Genomic DNA, 20,394 nt, shown 5'->3' with positions numbered 1-20,394 from the left:
AGGAAGCAACGACAGCAATGGATCTCCCCCATTCAGCGTGAAATTTCTTCTTCTGACGCTTACTTCCGTAATATGGGCGTTTGTTGCACTCGATCATGTTTACGCGGGTAAGTTACAATGTTGATCACCGCCTATGTTTTTCTTCGGTTTGTCCACAGCGCAGCATGCGAGTTAAAGGCTTTTCGCTTGGGTTTTGAATGCCATTTGTCACTTATACCATTTGCCGATATTTTAACGCGTTGTTCTAGCTAGCGTGCATGACAGTACGAGTGTGTCATGTTGTGTGTTAAAGCAACTTATAGTCAGGGCTGATGTTGTCGGTTTTGTGTAGCCCATTATATCGTCGCACTAGCTGTCATGCATTTGATGTTTTATCATCTATTTTTACGCGTGTCTTCACGCATGTTGAACTGTTGATGGTTGCTAGGTTCTTGCTAGTTTTCGCCGGCGCTAGTTGCTAAGTACGAGGTTTTTGCGTCGCCAGGTTTGTGAGGGGCTTAAATCGCAATGTGTTTTATCGGAATGGTGCCAGGCAAGTTCTTCTTTAACAGCTTTATTTTTTTCACCCAAGGTCATCTTCAATATTATAGCTGCCTGGAAAAAGTGCAACAAAAGGGATAGCTTAGGACGGGAATTACTGTTAGCTGCGTCGATCATATGGTATTGTTGTTCAAATATTGCTGAAAAATTCGCGTCTTGTTTCTGAAGTCTGTACACTTTGATAATTTCTGAGCAGATTACCACGCAGAGTACTTTCTTTCGCAGCTGAGTGCCTTTTTGCGTGTGAGTTTTATTCTGAACTGAATTATTTTTATCTTTTGTGGCATAGGAGTCAATGCCTACGCCGAGATGGACTAAACCGGGCCTAGGCACCAATCTGCCTTGTCCGGCGATAGTCCACCTTTGCATATATTTCGTGCCTTCTCTCTTTCCTAACATTTGAAAAACATAGTCAAAAGACTCGCCTTATATACGTTTCCAAGTAGCTAACTATCTAAATTTCAAATGCGAAATCTGAAACAAATCGCATCCGCGGCGCAGCGTTCAATCGCGCTTTTGTTCACCTGTGCGTTTGGAGAATTCGTTTACTAGTCCACGCATTTTCATTAACAAATTCCCAATTATTTTTTGAGGCGACTTTGATGACACTTATTCGACGAAGTCACGTGCATTTAGCGTTAGCAAGATTCCAACATAAATAATTATAAGGTTTTACATGGCGAAACCACGATCTAATTATGAGGCACGCCGTAGCGGGGGACTCCAGAATAATTTGGACCTCCTGGGGTTCTTTAACGTGCACCATAATTAGTACATGGGTGTTTTTGATTTTCCCCTTTTCCCTTTCCCCAGTGTAGGGTAGCCAACCGGGCTCAGTCCTGGTTAACCTCCCTACCTTTCCTTTATCATTTGCTCTCTCTCTCTCTTGATTTCGAAATGCGACCGCCGTGACCGGGATCGGATCTCGCGACCTCGTGCTTAGCAGCCCGACACCATAGCCACTAAGCACCACGGCGGGGGCAAGACCACTAAAATCTGTTTAGGTACTTCCCCGCATACAGTCGCTTGAGATATGTCTGCACCAATATCGCGTGCCTATCAATAAAATACAGGAAAGGTATTGCGGCAATTGTCGAATAAAAATAAAACGAGACGTCTCATTATTCAGCAAAAGGAAGCGGCTACCTAGCACGAGCTCCACTTCGTAAATGTTGCTGGCTTCTTTGCGCTTGTCTACGGCACGTATGCCGACTTGGTTGTCCCAAACTCCGGTAACGTCGTGTACATGTCAGCTCTCATTCAGGCTTCCCCCTTTCCTGCAGCTGTCACTGCTGAAGTAGCAGTCTGGCAGCCGAACAAAGGTGAAATCGCAGTCGTGAACTTCGGCCATCCTTGCTACAAAGTGCTGTCGTCTGCTAATGCATCCAGAGCGTACTTTCAAAAGTGTCCGCTTGGTGGCCATCAGTCACGCTTCTGTACAGGTTGTATACTGCGCGCATATAGTTTAAAGGACCCCCGTCATGGAAGTTTCGTGTCTCCAACCTTAATGCACAAGAGTCCCAGCGGACACGACTCCACATAAAGCAAAGTGCAAAGTATCAGGATAATTTTGTGTGTGTGCGTGTGTGTGTGGTGCCGGGTTTTCACACAAAGCGCTTTCAAATTTCAAGGTCAATGTGTTAGTTTCATTATTAAGTATTCAGGCTCTCACAACGCTACTACGTGAAAATGCACACGCTTAAGTAATCCCTTTGAAAGTGCCACGGGGTTTAAAAGCCAACAAACAAAAAATAATAGCTGCCTGTCTGGCTGAGACAATGAACGAGGAGAACCGCGCAGAGGCAGTCGCTGTCTTCTACGAAAGGCGCAATATTGGGGGCGCTATCAGGTAAAATCCATTGGATCACCTGCAAAAGACTTCCCACGTACTGGCGTGGTAGCTGCATACGATATTGCAGTATTGCATACGATATGCCCTACCTAAGTTAACAAATAAAAAAACATTTTAACAAAGGGGAGCGCCATCTTTTGGTACTACGAGGGATCCAGCGGCGGTGACATCGCGCACGTCCTCTGCTGTGATTGGTTGGCGGCAGTAGACCAGCCACGCAGCACCCACGATATCCAAAATCCGGACACACACGCAAATAAATGCTTCGCTCCTAAAATTATGCTTAATAAGATATTTGTTCCAATGCGCCTAAGCATTGCAGTGGCACAATCGTGTAACCATTGAAAATGATCATCTGCCTATTTGGCGTTGTATTCTGAAGCAAAAGACCACAGGCGTAATTTTTAAATGCCACAATCGCCTTCCGCTACACATTTCTCCAGCCCACGCAATAGGGTATTTGAGTGCGCTTATTGCATCACGTGCAGTTGAGCATACCACACTCCACCTCTGCGACATTCCTCCAGGATGTTAAGCCATAAAATATCGAGGATGGAGAGAGAGAAAAGAATAAACGAATAGCAGGGATCTTAACCAGAAGGGAGGCTCGTTGGCTACTCAGCACAGGGGGAAGTGGAAATGGGTTGAAAAGAATAAAAGAAAGGCAGAAAGTTCAGAGTTTATTTGCACTGTAGTCTCCGACTTATTGTAAGTCTCAGCGCTGTTTTATATGCGGTTGCTCAGTCCGGTTGATTTCAGGAACCGCAGCAGCACTCTTGTGTATTAGTTTACATGCCGGTCACATGGGGCACTTTCGATTGCGATGCAGCCCGATAAGGGTAAAATTTTTCAAATGCAATTGTGCCCCTTCGCCAACTTGTACAAATACACCCAGTCATGATCGAGAAATTCAAAGCCGATCGCGCTCAACTGCGACCGAAAGTTGTCCGCATGACTGGGGCATTAAAATCCCGTGGTGCCCTTTTTACCCATTTTTAACGTTAAGCATTTGCAGGCGGAATTCACAGAGCTGTGCGCATCTCACATTTGCTTTTAATTGTGCTAGGATTCTGCTAGTTGGACCTCGTTATTGGCCATTCCTTCTTGGAGAAAGTATTGCGAATTCTGGCCAACATTGCTAAGCCAATTCTAATAATATCGGCTATAGAACGCACAGTATACAAAAGTTCGCAGCGACAAAAAAGGTAGTTTATCAGGGTTGACAGCGCATCAGAAAAGTTACTAGGTAGGCAAATTGATCGAGTGTTAAGCTGGATTAGATCGAACTCGGCTTGTGTAGTAAAAGCACATGTATATTCTGCGGTTAACAACACGTGTGTGTAGTACGACACAGAAGTAAGTTTCAAACTTGAGATATATAAAATTGCGTCAATAATTCTGTATGAATTTTGAAACATTATTGCGAAGACATTTCGCAGTTTAATATCGTGGTTCACTTTTTTGGAGCTTTGCAAACGTTACATTTGTTTTCATTTATAAATGATACTCTTTAATTCTGTTATCCATATGAAGTCGACCATCTACCGTTATTCCATCACATCTAACTGGTTCAGTAATATTTCAAACAGAATCCGTTATATTTCCTTTATGCAGCTAGACATCCTACCAAACTTCATATATATGCACTATATATGCAATATATGCATAGCAATATATGACACCCGCAGTCTTTTGTAAGGAACACTCATTCACAAATATCTGCATGAGAATCATCGCATTTCGTGATATAAATATCCAGTGATGCCGCACACTGTCGCAAGAGTAGAACAACAAGCTAAATTTACAACGCATGGAGCTTAGTAGTAGTAAGTTATAGAAGTCTTCATGCATGAGTCAGGCGTTAGAATCCTGTTTTCTTTTCGCATCTCTGATCTTATAGATGTTGCCATATTAAAATAGACATACCCCTTTGAATTAATAATAATTCTAATAATAATAATAATACTAACGACAATAACAAAACGTCCAACCTTATATATAGCTTCATTAGCACCGTACTGAGTATATCTCATACATTGGGCATACATTTTGTTATTTTAATGCAACAATCTACACCAACACATCGTCAACAAAACCTTGCAGTTGAAAGAGTTTTTTCCATTGCTGTTTTAGTGGATAGCTGCCGTCGTCAGATCTCCGTAAACGTTGACTATGGCAACGGCCTATCACAGACTCACACACACCTTCTAAACGCCTAGTTCATGTCCGACGGGATTGTTCGTTTCTGCCGCCTACTTGACATTCTTTCTTTTCTTCTTTCTTTTTCTCTTTCTTTCTTTTCCTCTTTCTTTCTTTCTTTCTTTCTCTTTACACCTTGAGTTGAAACAAAAGTAGGTTAATGTATAATTTAAATTTGCCGCATTCACTTTTTACGTTTGTTACAGCTGAACGTAAATGGAGTGACAACATAAATATAAAGATAAAGCTTTGTAGATGTAAGAACAAAAGTTTATTGCAGAAGCAATGTAATCATGAAGCCATTCATGAAGCGAATCATGACTGCTCCGAACGCGTAATCCATCATTCTTGAAACAATCAGACGCTAGATATAGGGAAACACACAAATATGGGGCAATAACAAGGTACTGCTTTATAAATTTCCTGCACTCTCAGACGATTGAACTATCCGCACAAAAATGTAAAATACGCGACATTGCAATTTAACATGCAATACGAAATCAGATTTAGCACATATGTAGCCAATGTCATAAAGAACCTAATGGTTGCTGTCAGTGCCTTCTGAAACATTACGTCTCAGCAATCCTGCACACGTTTTGACCGAAAAGAATGTAGTCAGTTGCCTGTGGCGAGTGTCTGTTTATCTACAAAAGAATTAAGTAGCAGTGGATGCATGGCTTTAGATGAACTTTTCCTCTCATCTATTATCAAACCGAACTACATGGAAAAATCGGTGACTCCACCGAATAACTTCATTACACAGTGAAGAGGAAGTCTTTTTCAACGAATTGAAACGATTATTGCAGACGACGAATTGTTACCTCAAGGCCTGCGACAAAAGATTACTCGAGTGGTTAATGTCCCGTAAAGAGCCCCTATGAAAACCGTAATCGAATTATGCTGCTATTAAGCCGCGGCGTGGAGTTGCCATGGCCGAGAAAATGTGATAGGACACAAGTTTGCCGTCCGGGCACATTAATTAAGGGCGCTTCTTTACCACCACAACAACAGAGCATCACTTTCTGGAAATACATCTATTTGAGCAGTGTTCGCTAACAAGATTACAGTCGTTGGCGGAGATTAACAACGATTGCGAATAGTGCGTTCAGAAGTCGTGAAGGGAGCATACGATCGCCCCGGATTGCGATTGTCATATGTCGTCTGTAAATAGCGCGAATGAAAATGCGCTTGAAGACACTGAGTGCATGAGCACTGGAGAATATGCTGCTATTACTGTTTTTGTGACTCCAAACATAGCTCATCACCACAAGGAGATAGTAATCGCAAGCACGCTTACACACATGCACGCACCCATGCACACGCACACACATGCACGCACGCATACACATACTGTACACACAAACACCCGCCACAAGCACTCACGAACGCACACTACTGCTTACTGTGTTCAAGAAATATTGAAGAGCTGCTGTACTGTCCAAACATTTTTTTTTTCATCCTGTAAAATGTAACGGATGGGATAGGGTTATTTACGAAAAGATAGATGGTTCGCGCAGCGCATACAGCAGGGCGGTCCAAGGCGAACGGAGAGGGACCGGCTCCCCACGTGCCCTTCTTCCGGCTCCACTGTGCAGCCTGACAATATTTTAAATGAAGAGGTAGGGACGACTGAGTGTGGTGCTACCACACAAAGCTGTGTTTAGACGCCCCATTACGCTGTTAGCGCCACGTTTAGGTTCGATATATTTAAGCAAAAACTGAACTAGATGGTACATCAACTGCTTCAAAGGCGCATGCGTGCTGGTACCAGACAATACGCGCTTTATGTACAACACTAAGTTTTAAATACAACCGACTGCATCGCTCGGACTCTTCGCTGTGCCAACGCGATTGTGCCCCGCTTTGTCGTCTATGGTTATGGGAGTAACCTATGCAAAATATTTTGCCTTCCATACTGTAATGTCTGACAATTATGAACAGCTGGTGTCACAAATCAACGAAACCTGCCATTGCGCTCCTGAACGAGGACATGATGTCACATTTCAGAGGCTGCCGGGACATTGTGGCGTTGTTGGTAATCACCTCGCCGATGACACTGCCCGACGTGCCCAGGCAGGCGCACCGACACTCCTTATACCTATATCGAAAGTCGACGCTGCAAGAGAGCTTCGCAGTCTCGCACGTACCATCACGTTAAGTTACTGGCATACACCACAGAACTATAAGTGTCGTTTATACAGCCTCGACCCATCACTGAAACTTAAATTACCAGCAAACCTTTCACGACGTGACGCAACACTCCTGTGTCGGCTGTGGGTAGGAGTAGCATTCACCAACTCCCACAGCTATCCTATTGGAATGGCGGATTCACCAATGTGCGGCAAGTGCAAGAGTGAAGAGACCATCAGTCATCTTCTATGCCACTGTTCTCGCTTCCATAATCAACGTGAGACTCTCGAGTGTGCCTTGAATAGACTGGATGACATGCTATTTATGGAAGCGAAGATCTTGGGAGCCTGGTCTCACAGTTGATTAGCCCAGAAAGCAGTTCGAGCGCTTTTTCACTACCTGAATGCAACAGACTTGAGTGCTCGACTATAGACATCCTACACCTAAGCTTTCTCTCCCTCTTTCACTCCCCATTCCTCTCCCCACGTGTAGGGTAGCAAACTGGCACTAAGCCTGGTTAACCTCTTTGCCTTTCCTTCTTCCCTTCTCTCTCTCTCTCTCTCTCTCTTTCTCTCAACACTGCATGTGATGATTCTAGTCGTGGGGAGACACGTGTGAATATCTTCATACAATGCACAAAGACAATTGCTCGCTACTGTCGTTAGCTCGTATTGGCGACTGACCATTATCAGCAAAAAAAAATATTTTTCAATACCGACCTGACAAGCCATCGCAGCTGAGGCCTACGACGGCATTGTTGCAATTCTTACGGACAACTAATCTGCCTAAACGAGTTATGTGTTTATGCGTGCACATTGATTATGCATTATTAAGCCGAACGAAAGAAAAATAATTATTTCTGATTCAATGCCTTTTTTGTTATAATACTCTGACTTTGATCGAACGTTTTCGGGCTGCCACACTTCGCCTGTCTGTCAAGCAACGTCACAAAACCACGAAAACTCACTGCGCCAAATAGACGTGTACGCCTTAAACACGCATTAATATGCCGTACAAAACTTTTTTTTCTGAATAGCCGGAGACTGCCCCGTTCGTCTCAGCATCAAGTCTGCGTTACGTCACAGAACTTACGAGCAGAAGATATCTGACATCAGCGAAGTGCACCACCATGCCCTTGACAGAGGACACCACATTAAATTTCAATGGATCCCTGCTCACTGTGGCATCGTCGGCAACAACCTAGCTAACAAGGCTGCCCGGTGTGCCCACGAAGATACCAAGACACGTCCAACACCTTTGGCGAGATCAGACGCTGCCAGAGAACTTCGCCTACTTGCACGCAAGAAGTCACAAGATCTCTGGATTTCAACTGCCTTCAATTGCAGATTACATAAACTGGACCCCACGCTACGGCTACAACAGCCATCTAGCCTTTCCCGCGGCGAAACAACCTTGTTGTGTCGCTTGTGGCTGGGTGTGGCGTTCATGAACGCATACTCCTACCGTATGGGAATGGCCAAGAGCCCGATGTGCGAATCCTGTGGGTGCGAGGAGAACATCGAGCACCTATTGTGTACCTGCCCTCGCTACGATGTCCAACGCCTCTCTCCGCAGGCAACTTTACGCCGACTGGACTCGAGGCCATTTACCGAGTCAAAGATACTCGGACCGTGGTCACACCCGTCACAGGCTCGAAAAGCGATTCGTGCACTAATGCACGAATCACGTGCATTAGTGCACCGGCTTAAGAGACCGTCTATAGTGTCCTTGTGTATGGTGTCCCTCCCACACGTACTCAGTGCTTACTCTCTCCCTTTCGTCCTCTTTCTATTCCCATTTCCCTCACCCCCAGTGTAGGGTAGCAAACCGGATGCTGTTCTGGTTGACCTCCCTGCCTTTCCTATCCTTGTTTTCTCTCTCTCGGAGATTCGCCGCTGGTCAAAATTAATCCAGAGTCACCCCACTGCGGCGTGCCTCATAATCAAATTGCAGTTTTGGCAATTAAGCCCCAAAGAATTCAATCAATCATTCCCGTCGCGCAGGACGTCGGCGGCATGCGGCGTTGGCACCGCAGGCTGCTGCTGCTTGCTGACTCGGGCAGCAGGTTCCGCTATTGTACATCACTCGCAGCGTGAAACTCAAAGGACCGCTCAGGAGCGTTGAAGTGGAGAATAATGCTTTCGCATTCACAATTCATAGGAGTATTTAAATGTCCTCGGTTTTTTTTTTTTTCTATATCCATTTTGGCTACCCTGTCCTCAAGAAAAACATTGTTTGAGAACAAAATTTATAAACCAATGATCGCTTAAACCTTGTATGAACATCGTAGAGTGAAGAAATTCATAAGTCATATGAGTCTTTGAAGGTGGATGACCACGAAGCTGTTTAGCATGTTACACAGAGGTGACACGTAATTTTGACCAAAGGTACAAAAAATTATTTACCATGATTTTTATACACATTCGCGTGGACGACGAGACCGCCGCCCCGAGTTGTCGGAGGAGACTAGACACTGGGGTGCCTGTACGGTCTCTCCCTCGCCACCCCTCCGTAGCAGCGGCGAGGGAGAGAGCATTCAGGCACCCTACTAGACGCGCATGACGTCTCGACGGGAGCATCGCCACGGTAGAGCGGAAGGAAAGGAAAGCAGATACGCAAGCGCTTTGAACGCCCACCCACAAAGAGAAGGCGGCGACAATGTATACATGGCTGACGCGGGTCGAGGCGTGTTATCTGCTCTTATCAGCTTAACATCTGATACGGGTTTTCTTTGGACCCATGACATTAAACTTATTTTTGAAAGTTAGCGGAATGCTTGAACCCTTCTTCACCTCCGCCAGGTGTCGGCCCAATTTCTCACTATCTCCGGGATAAGCCCACGGTCTTTGCATACGCAGTACAAGAATGCACGGCACCCTAGCCATAGACAGCCTCGCTTTAAAAAATCGTGGGTAGAGGTCAAAACAAGGTCGAACATTTTCCCAGTGAAAGTATTAAAAAATGTGTATCGACACCTTTCAAAGTAATTTGTGATTACTAAATGGGGCTAACAAACTTGCTTGCGCAATAAGATTTTGTATTCACGTACGATCACCATTGAATAAGTTCGCCTGTGCAGTCAACAAAGTAATGCAAGTGAAACGTGCAGTGCATATGCTGGGTTTATTAACATGTCCGGCTCTGATTAAACTATCTTCCGCCCGCTACCTCTCTTGTTTCACTCTCTCTCTTTCTTTCTCTAATCAGCAGTTTTAAACCTTTCATCAGGGATCTTTCATCAGCATCTGTGATCCGTTACAGGACCTCTCCTAAAACACCATTCATTTAAAGTGCGTTGTCCCACTTTAACTTTCACAGATCTATGCAGCAGCGAGTAGTTCTAGCACTTGCACCCTTTCTTCACACCACCAATTTAAACACAACCTCACCCTATTATTTCATTCAAGAAATAGGATGCATCGTATAGCGATGAAGTTCCTTTTTTTTTGCCAACATGTTTCCGATAAAATTTGAAATGCCATGCAAGGCCGAGGTAAAAATATTATTTTCCTTGTGTCCTTTCAAGTGCATATCTCCTTTCTACATATACCCTTCAAAACTTGTTCACGCACAAAAAAAAGAAAGATGCCAACTAGTACTTGAGAAGTTCTCAGCAGTGCGAAAAAAAAGAAAATAAGAGAGGGCGATTCCCATGCATCAATGCTCTATTGAGACAAAGGTTAAAAGAACAAGTATACGTGGGTAAAACAATCGATAGTACTTCTGGCAGCACAATTTCAAACGGATCAGATGAGAGTGCACAATGTGGTAGCGCTAGTTTCTTCTTTGGGAACAAAGCAAGCATTCCCAGGTGATGTGTTTCAAAAAGTGGTATTGCATGTTTCTCTGCAGCACTGCGCTTTCGTTATGGATGAAAGAACGCGTATGGTGGGGCAGCACTTTCCCAGTCTCATCTTTCATCGTGTTGTTTACAGATTTGGGGGCGACGTCCCCTACATTTGTTTCAGGATGGAGCGCTCCGCTGTTCCAAGGTCTCGTGGGGAAACTCTCTTGAGAAACAGTCCCGATGAAATGGTCTAAGAGTGATTCAGGAGGAAGCGCGCCCAGGGAGATAGCGGCCCGAAAAAATTGCGAAAGAAATGTCTCAAGGATCTATGGATTTTTCACGCAGGGAGTGTGCGCTTTACAACTTATACTTTGGCACGAGTATACCAAGCGCCGAATGTGTGAGGAATGGATATACCTTCGATGCGAAATTACCGCTATGAACTATAGAAAAAGAAAACCGTAGAATAGCTCGTAGGAAAAATAGCATGAAGGAGAGATGTCTCACCGGTGCCTAAGAAGAAGGTCGATGCGCTCTGGCCAAGAAATTAAACGTGTGGAGACCAATCAGACTAGAGCCGTACAGAGCGGTGAAATTGGAGGCGGAAATGCGCATTTCAGTTTTTCTATCTTTTGTCGCGATTTCCTTTTATCCCACCTTCACAACACATTTCTGTGTTGTTCATGACTAGCTAATTTGTCTCTTGATTGAACATGTTTCCGAACTTGATTACTACATCATTCAAGTGCACTGATGGTGCCTAAACCTATTATCGTTTATACGATTAATCGTAATCACAAGAATCATGATAAATGCTCACTTCAGGCGACGAGGTACAGCTGGTCGTTGTTTTGAGCCCGTTTATGTAAGTGACGACGACCATGCCCCGTACTTTTTCTCGAAAGTGTGTTCTATGTGTACTAGGCTGTGGACAATTTACTGCAAAGCGTTGCGTTAACTATTTTGCGATAACGATCTGCGCAATAGCAAACAGTCAAGTTGGTTGAGTGTACCAGCGTACGAAGAGCTGGCTGGAATATTAATTCACACGACCGCTACCGTCATATGTCCATGACCAGACAGGTGCTTTTGGGTGCGGCAAATGAGATTGTGTGTTCTGCGTCTGCCGAGCAGCTGTAGTTTGGTGAGCACGCTTTGAGTTGATAGTATTTTCAGAGTTGCGCTCACCTAAAAAACCCTGGTGCTAGTGTAGTTAAAATGAAGCCGTTGCACTTGTAGTACAACACTAGTGCTCGTTGAACAGAACGTTGGTGTTGTTTGCCTCGAGGACATCGCTGCCGGTGAGAGAGGCACTATATATCTTACTGCCATGCTATGGTAGTGATTGTTGGCATAGAGTAACGCAAGTGTCTTGGTTCGCGTTTTTTTTTTTGCGTTATACTGCAGCAGCTTGTGAGCGCGCTTCCATTTCTTGGCTTTATGCACTGCTGTGCATGCTCTGAGCGACACACAGCAGTTCTCTCGTATTTTTCATTCATGCCATGCAGGAGAACCCCATGAGAACATGCCAATTTCAGGCAGCCACACTTTTGTGATATGCTCGCCATTTTGAAAATGAAAACTGTTGTTCTACGTAACTTGCACTGCTGCTTCCGGCGGTCGCGCATTTCTTACTTATACTACTTGACGCGTCATGTTTTTTTGCATTCCGAGAAACAAAGTTCACGAATGCATTTGTTTATGCTTGAACATGTATGATCCGAGTTCATGGAATAATGATCAAGCGACTATGCCATTGAAGATGCTTGCACGTAAAAGTAATTGCAATTTCTTTCATTTTGTCTGACATCTCAGCTTCATTGTCTCAGTGGGAATAAACTAAGCCATTCAATGTAGCTTAACCAAGAGTTCGGCATAACAACGTTTATCAACAAACCAGTTGATACCAACAAGCCAGTACAATTTCCCAGCATCAGCTGTCTGTCCATTATTGATGAAGTGTGGTGCTTTTCATACGCATTGTGTTCTTTCATCGCGTTTGCTACGCATTAGTGGCAGTTGTAACATATTGCGGCTTATTTCGCAAATTTATAAACGTCGGCATTAGGTTTCTTTTCCATTTGGTCTACCTCCTTCCAAAACACTCCTAGGAATCAGCTCAAGCAGGGGCACAAAATCAGTCGGAAGAAGACGTGGCCATAAAATGGTGCTAAACCTTGAGCATGGGATCATGGATGCCAACTGGACATTTTGGTATAATATGGTGACAAAATTGCCGCGCGACTGGCCGCTCGACGCGCTTTGCGTGTATTCGGGGGCTTCTTTAATGCTCAGAAAAACACTTATGTAGCACGTATTGAGCAACAAAAAGCTGTATCGGGATTTTTTCGTGTTGCTCCACAATTTTCGCATTGACACCTTTATCTAATTATAAGATTTGAGAAGATGTACAATTAATTAAGACTATTTGTCTAATTAGGTAGAATGAAGAAAATTAAAATTTCAGTAGATCCAGATGACGGCAAACAACATTACCTTGCTTCTGCCGAGCTACGTGGCATTCGCACATTTTTAAACTCTCGCTAAAGTTAGCTGGGACACCCTGCATAATGCTTCCCATCTCCTTTCTTGAGCTGCAGGGACTTGCAGTATTCTTCAAATAAGGGCTAATATACTTCTATGTTTGCATCAGCGTTTGCTTCGGTTTTATTGAGACCCACATTTCTCAAATTATTTACAATTTACTTCCTCCGATGAAATCTGTAACTAGCAAACGGTAATGTGACTTGTACCTGGTGAAGCGCAATGACTCTGCAATAAGGGCAATAAAGTACGCTTTCAAGGTAGACGTGCTACTCTAATAATTATGAACAAGAAATATAGCAGGTTTGTTTTATTGTGATAGCAATTATATGGACACTCCAAGAACATTTCCGTCATCGGCGTCGGCGTCACAGTGAGGCTCCGTATAAAGACCAAGCGCGATAACACCGTCTCCGCATGTTCTACGCTGTATATGCGAGTGAAGGCGCGCGAGCGAAGCCGACGATCGCAGGTCAATCTCGCCCACGCGATAGAGACGACAGCGAGGAGGAAGCACGTCGTCTTCCGTCGTGCGCGAGACGCCCAACGTTGCGAGGCGCCGGGGGGAGGGGAGGGAAGAGTGGGGGCGTCCCAGTCCGCTTGGAAATGCGCATGAGGTGGCAGCGCGCAGTCGCGCAGCCGTAATTTGAGAGCGATTTAATTTTATGCGAAGCATATTACTAGGGCTCAACCCAGCTCCTCAGGCGCGGCGGTGTCGCCTTCAATACCACGTGACACCGTGGCGTCATGACAGAGGAAAAACGGGGCTCCAACTCGCGCCGTCGCTCGCGGCGTCGCTGCGCTTGCCTCTGCTAGACACTCACGAGGTGAGATCCCTCCTGGAGACAGAGCTGCTCGTTGGAATGAGAAGCGAAGGTTGCGGCGTGCTACAGAGACTGTTTCTAGGTGGCTTTGCTACGGCGCAGCGACTACGCGCCCCGCATCGGACGCGGTGAGCGTCGAGCAACGCAGCGTTCAGCGCGACAACGAAATGTGCGCCTGAGCAAGCGCCGCACGCCTGAACCGACGGCGACGAAACCGGCTTTTCTGCGACAAGAGCTCCTTAACGCCGTCGCGTTAAAATAAAGGCTAGTATGCTTCGCATCCTGGGCCTAACCTTAGCTAAGCCACAGCCATTTTTTGATATGGCGGCAGAGTCTGGGTGCGTCGGCGGCTCGTATTAGCCCCGAGAACGAAATACAGGGGTGCTGCGAGCGCCGCTTGCATGACGTCAGGGCAAGGACTCGCGCCTGTCGTCTGCTACAGCTCGGGCGTTGTCCGGGCGCTTTCTGCGGTGTTTTCGTTTGCTCGCCCTCGTTCTCTCTGCTTGTATACTTATGGTGGTCGTCTCAGAGATATTTTTACGAGATCTTCCTTTGCGAACATTTATTCAAAAAGCTAATTTCTTAGACAACAATGCAGCTCTCAAAGGCAACGCTACAGTGCCAGCAGAAGGAGTGCAAAAGAGCCCACTGCGGGTTTTTCATGAGCAGATGGACAATCGCAAAAACACAGCATACAGGAATTCAGTTATGATACCATACCTGCCACGGTGCGACAAGTATGTCACAAACGCTGGCTATATATGACGTCTACAACAGTTACGTTGACTTTAATCCGCTAAAACAGGTTTGCTCACGACGAGCAGTTCATGGTTTAATATCGGATTTTTGCATTTCTTCTCAGAAACACTCGGCAGTAACACGTAGACTTAACTGATACTGAAGTTTAGATTCTACAAGCACCACTTGCTTCTTTAACTTCTTGTCAATATTAGGTGGTTCTTCCCGTGTTTATTTTAAGCGGCGGAAATTTGAAGTAAAGTTAATGAAGGCTTACAGCTATTTACGGAATACAAATAGGAATGTACCAATATGCATTTCCTTTTCCGTGATACACGTTCAACTCACTTGAGAAGAGAGAGAATCAAGAGGAAAGGCAGGGAGGTTAACCAGATATGAGTCTCCGGTTTGCTACCCTACACTGGGGATGGGGGATACGGGTTAGAAAGATGACAGAGAGGAAAACGCTAAAAAAAGGAAAAAAAACACGCACACATGGAGGCACACACACAAAAGGCGTTCCAGTTAAAGTCGTTCACTCAGGCCGGTAGATCGCAAAAAGCGCAATAGCGCTTGCACGGCCTTCTTCTGTGACGGTAGGTCCTTTCGATGTTGTAGGATTCTTTTTTCGGATAGCGTTTGGTCGTCCAGTTTGTCAAGTTCGTGGCGAAGGCATGCCCTCTGTGTACTGTACTGCGGGCAGGCACACAGAATATGGCCAATTGATTCTTCATGGCCGCAGTGGTCACAGGTTGGGCTGTCGGTCATCCCTATGCGGAATGCATAGGCTTTAGTAAAGGCAACGCCCAACCAAAGTCGATATAAAAGCGTGGCGTCTCTACGGCGAAGCTGTGATGGCGCTCGAAGACCTAATGTTGGATCCAGTGAGTACAGTCGCGTGTTTCTTAAATGTGGCTCATTCCATTGCGACGTGGTGCACTGCCGAGCAAGTAGGCGGAGCTTCCGTGCTGCGTCAGTTCTAGAATGAGGAATCGGGACGCAGCGCTCCTCAGTATGGGCTGAGCGGGCAGCGTGATCCGCCCGTTCATTGCCGATAATCCCGCAGTGACTTGGAAGCCACTGAAAGGTTATCTCATGGCCTGCTTCACTTATATGTTGCAAAGTCTCTGTAATATGGAATATTAGTTGTTGGTGTGGTCCACGTCGTAAAGGTGACAGTAGAGACTGCAGTGCCGCCTTCGAATGGCAGAATATTGTCCATTTATGTGGTGGTTCATCACCAATATGATGAAGGGCAGTAAAGAGCGCTGCGAGCTCTGCTGCCGTCGATGTTGTCGCGTGGGTCGTCTTAAACTTGATTGTTGTAGCTTTCGCTGGTATGACGATTGCCGCCGCGGTGCTACTTGGAAGGACAGATCCATCAGTGTAAATATGCGTAGAATCACGGTAGTTCTCGTACAAATGTAGTAGCGTGAGCTGTCTAAGTGCTGGCGATGATAGATCAGCTTTTTTCGAGATACCAGGTATTGTGAGGTTGATTTTTGGCTGAGCGAGGCACCATGGAGGAATCGAAGGTCTAGCAGCCGGGGTAAAACAAGCTGGCAATGATTCATCATATGCGGTTATCGTCCGGCTGAAAGATGTGTGTGGTCTGTCCGCTGTTAGGGAGGCCAAGTGGTGACGAGGGGTCCTGGTCAGATGCCTTATATGGGTCCTGAGTACTTCAATTTCAATGTGGGTCTTGACAAGGTGATCTCCAGCGATTGCTATCGTAGCCACTGTTGAAGCACTCTGAGGCAGGCCTAGACAGATCCGGAGCACTCACTTGAGAAATTTACTGGTGCTTGTTGCTTGAGGAATATACATGACGAATCTGTTTGGCGAACTGAAAATTGGGCTGCTCGGCCCAATTTTTTTAGTGAAGTATGCCTGTTGGACTGCATGGCTGCAGCCAGAAAGAATACGAAGCTTCAATCATTAGTAGTATGGGACATATTGAAGATATCGAAATTCCCCCGGTGGAGGGTCAGCAATCAAGTGAAAGTATATGCAAGGCTTGTGGTGCTTTCTTTATGAATGTTTGCGATTGGATTGGAGCAAACTTTATTTAGCCTGCAGTTGGGCAAGGTTCTCTTTTATGTACCGACGAAGCGAATAGTTATCCGTTTGTATAATTAAAGAACACTGGATCGAGACATGGTGAGACAGAAAGTGCTTGAATTTTTCCTTTTCTAGGCAATCTTAGCTGCGCTGCTCGAGAATACTTTAGCCATTCTAGTTGGCGCTGTAAAAAAATGCTTTATGGTTTCAATTCGAAGTTGTAGTGAACTGATGGGTTTCGCGAACATAGCGTGCCTCGCCATACCGAGAGTCGATTGCTACCGTTACGTGATCAGGGGTGTGCCATATTGTCGATAAAGGCTACTGAGGGCCACTATGAAACATTTTGTCACTTTCAATTGATTGGCTCTCGATCTTAACAACGAAACTTTTCTCTGAGGTGATTGCTACCATGGTGTTTGTGAATTAACTATGTAAATACTCTACATGACGCGCCGTCGTGTTAGCAGCTATGAGCAATTCGTTTTTAGGAGGCCTGCTTCAGAGGAGGATGAAAGTAGCAGCAAACTTTTTCATAAGAAATGCGCGCCTACTTTTTTACGCAATAATGAATGGCCATATTTGAACAGAAAAGCACACCAGAGGAATAAGAATCATGATGACAGCTTCGCTGGGCAGTGCCTTTCTAACATCGGATAACATGCTGACGCCAATTACCAAGATTTGTCTTCCATGTAAAATGCAATGTCGCTCATAGCTAAATACTAAGGGAATGTTAAATGTTTAGCGAGGCAGCATACACAACTTCGCGTGTTGAATTTGCAGACATTCTTTTTACGCAATATTTACGGATATACACGGCGCATATGTGCATTGCAAAACCAGTGGACCCCTTTAACGCTACATAGCTTGCGATGTCCAAGCCGCAAAGTTTCTCGATTCACGCGCTTTTGAAGAAGAAACTGTTGTTACAGCATGGCAGCTGAAAGAAGCCGACGTATCCTTCAATACGTATGGCTCGAGCCACCCATACCCCAAGCATACACGAAGGGAACGAGCGCGCGCGGCAGCCGAGCGAGCCGGAGCGAGCGGCGTCCTGGCCGTGACGTCACTCGCAAGAGGGCGCCACTCCTAATTCTCGCCGCTAATAGCTTCGTGCGTGACATGTGCTCTCGGCGTTCACTTTGCGTTGAAGCGATAGACAGCGTGACGGTCCCTTCGCTCGCTGCTGCTGCCGCGTTTCCTCACGCCAGCGTTTTGACAGCGAGTTTCTGCGGTTATCGGGTCAGATGTGTTCACGTTTGCTTGTGCGTGCGTGCCGTCATGCTTGTTTATTTAGTTAGTGTCCCTGTGTTTACAAGTTTATGCGGCTGTTGAAACTACTATCCTTGCTTCGTATAGCTGTACACAAATTTGCTATCGCAATCGATGCTTCGCCTTTCGGGTGAAAGTGCGACTTCTTTGTCGAATAGCACAGTTCGAGAATTTTAAAAAAATTCTAAAGTTGTAAATATTACGGTATGTAATTGGGCTGCTGTGCAATAAAGTTACAGACGCCAGTAATTTTAGCTGGTGATTGCTGTTATTGCGGTGTCATAGTATGAAATTACGGATGTTTGCATTTTTTACGCGAAATTCATGTAAACGGCATGGCGTGCTTATGCGGTGCCATGGAGTGAAATTAGACGTCTGTATCTATTACGGGCAAATACTGCAAATACCACGGCGCGTTATCTTAGTGCTGTTGATGGAAATTACGGACGCATGTGTGTTTCACTAGAAAAAGTGGGCAGCTGATGCTGCTTGGAAAACACCAGTAAAAATAGCGGCGTACTTTTTGCAATGTCGCCAATCACTTCACGGACTTGCTCTCATCAGTTGCTTCGAGTGATAGTGGTTGAAGTTGCGCCGTTGTAAAGATGCCTTGGAATTAGGGTGCTGCACAAAACTACGCACGTAACGCATGAGGCCTTTGCGAGAGCGGTATCGCGAATTCCGTTGCGTGGCGCCTTCCTGTACACAAGCACACGTAATTAAAACTTCTCTGAAGTCGGCCATGCTGAAGAAAGAGTTGCTTTTGGTGGCGCTACTAAACCCGGCGCTAGATCTCGCAAGAAAACATATAGGTGTACTTTTAAGCCCTTCTGTATGGTAACGAAAGATCGCTCATACTGCGGGCTGGGTTAGAGCGGATCTCTCTTTCCTAAGCTGCAAGTTACCGCTAGCAGAGATGTCCTCAACTTCTCAAAAAAGTAGTCGATACCGCTTTTGTCGGCTCTCTTACGTAAATATGGGAGAGGTGCGAAAGTTTGTAGAAGCCGGCACATACCTAGGCTTTCCCTTGCGATAAACGAGTTGCTCAAGGAGGGAGTCAGAATGAACCGCTTCGCAAAAGTAGAGCACTTCTTTGTTCACTTGCTTCTTCCATCAGAGAGTGAAACTAAATCTGTGAACCTAACGTGCAAAGCGTGTGACCCGGAGAAATTACTATGAACAAGTGAGTTGGCGGGAGGTCTTTCCTTTACTCAAGCGTTGAAAACCCTGGCGAGTCTGGGAGCGTAAACATGATCACGTTCTAGAGGTTGACTAAAGCAGTCGGCCACCGAATAAATGGCCAGTTAACGACTGCATTGACATAGCCCGTGCCGTTTTATTTATTTTTAAAATTCTTATTGAAGTATGGCATGTCGCTAGAAGTGTTCCGGTACTTTTCCCTTTTGAGCATAAAACATAAAACTTTACGTCAACCTAGAATTAAGAGAGAGCGAAAGAGATATTTTCTGTTGTCGAAGTTATTCGAAAAACTAACCTGCACTTCTACGCCTGCCGCATTTTTTAAAAATATTTTCATATATTATCTTTAGGCATGATGGCGTCTTTATTTAGCTTCGGCTACTCTTTTTCGCAGATATTCAAATGATGAAGCTGACAGGTATAAATATGAAGACGCCTACTTAACGGACACACACAAGAGAACGGGAGGCGCCCTGTTCTGTTCTCTTCTCTTGTGTGGGTCCGTTCAGTTGGCGTCTTCATATTTTATAATGAACAGCTACCAACTAGCCCAACAAGAAGTGATTTTAAAGTATAAATAAATACCTCAAAATGACACCCAGGCTTAAGGTCAACACAAATAAAGAAAATGGTAGGCGACCCTAATATTTGACATAGGTGTCTCTTAGTGGCACTCGCACCTCCGCTTTGGTGTTGTTTATGTTAACTTTAGGCTAACGCAACGCACGAACTGAACTTGAAGGCAACTGTTTTTCATTAATTAGCCGTTTAAATATCATGCACCTTCTTATGTGTGACGTCATTAGTGACGTCATTACTTTCACTTTCTACTTCCGGGTTTCCAGGAATCCACGTGGCGGGTCCTCAAAGTCAACTATTCTGTGCTTTGATGCCAGCGATCTCTAATTCATTATAAATATTCCAGACAGTTCAGTAGCTCACCTTTCAACTAAAATTATGCTCTGATATCATATTGTAATTAAACTCGTGTATATTGTACTGTACTATATTTTTTTATTTTGTTTGATTTATTTTGAATTCCGTCCCCGGTCGTCTCAGTCCTTTCTAATTAATTATAATTATTCCAGACACTTCAGTAACCAAACTTGTAGCTTAACTTAGGTTCTGATATTATATCTATAATGAAACCCACGAATATTGTACTGTACTATTTTTTTCTATCTTGTTCTAATTTATTTTGAATTTCGTCTCTAAGTGATTGCTAATTCTAATTATTACAGACA

General features: G+C 44.9%; 1 pseudogene; it reads left to right on the top strand.

The window, feature by feature from the left end:
• The first annotated feature begins 9,387 nt into the window (after positions 1–9,387).
• LOC135900033 (U2 spliceosomal RNA) lies at positions 9,388–9,567 on the top strand (annotated as a pseudogene).
• Positions 9,568–20,394: the final 10,827 nt, after the last annotated feature.

This window comes from Dermacentor albipictus, chromosome 4 (assembly GCF_038994185.2).
Source record: "Dermacentor albipictus isolate Rhodes 1998 colony chromosome 4, USDA_Dalb.pri_finalv2, whole genome shotgun sequence".
NCBI lineage: Eukaryota > Metazoa > Arthropoda > Arachnida > Ixodida > Ixodidae > Dermacentor > Dermacentor albipictus.
The sequence above is the reverse complement of the archived record's forward strand: the minus strand, read 5'-3'. Positions and strand labels throughout refer to the sequence as shown.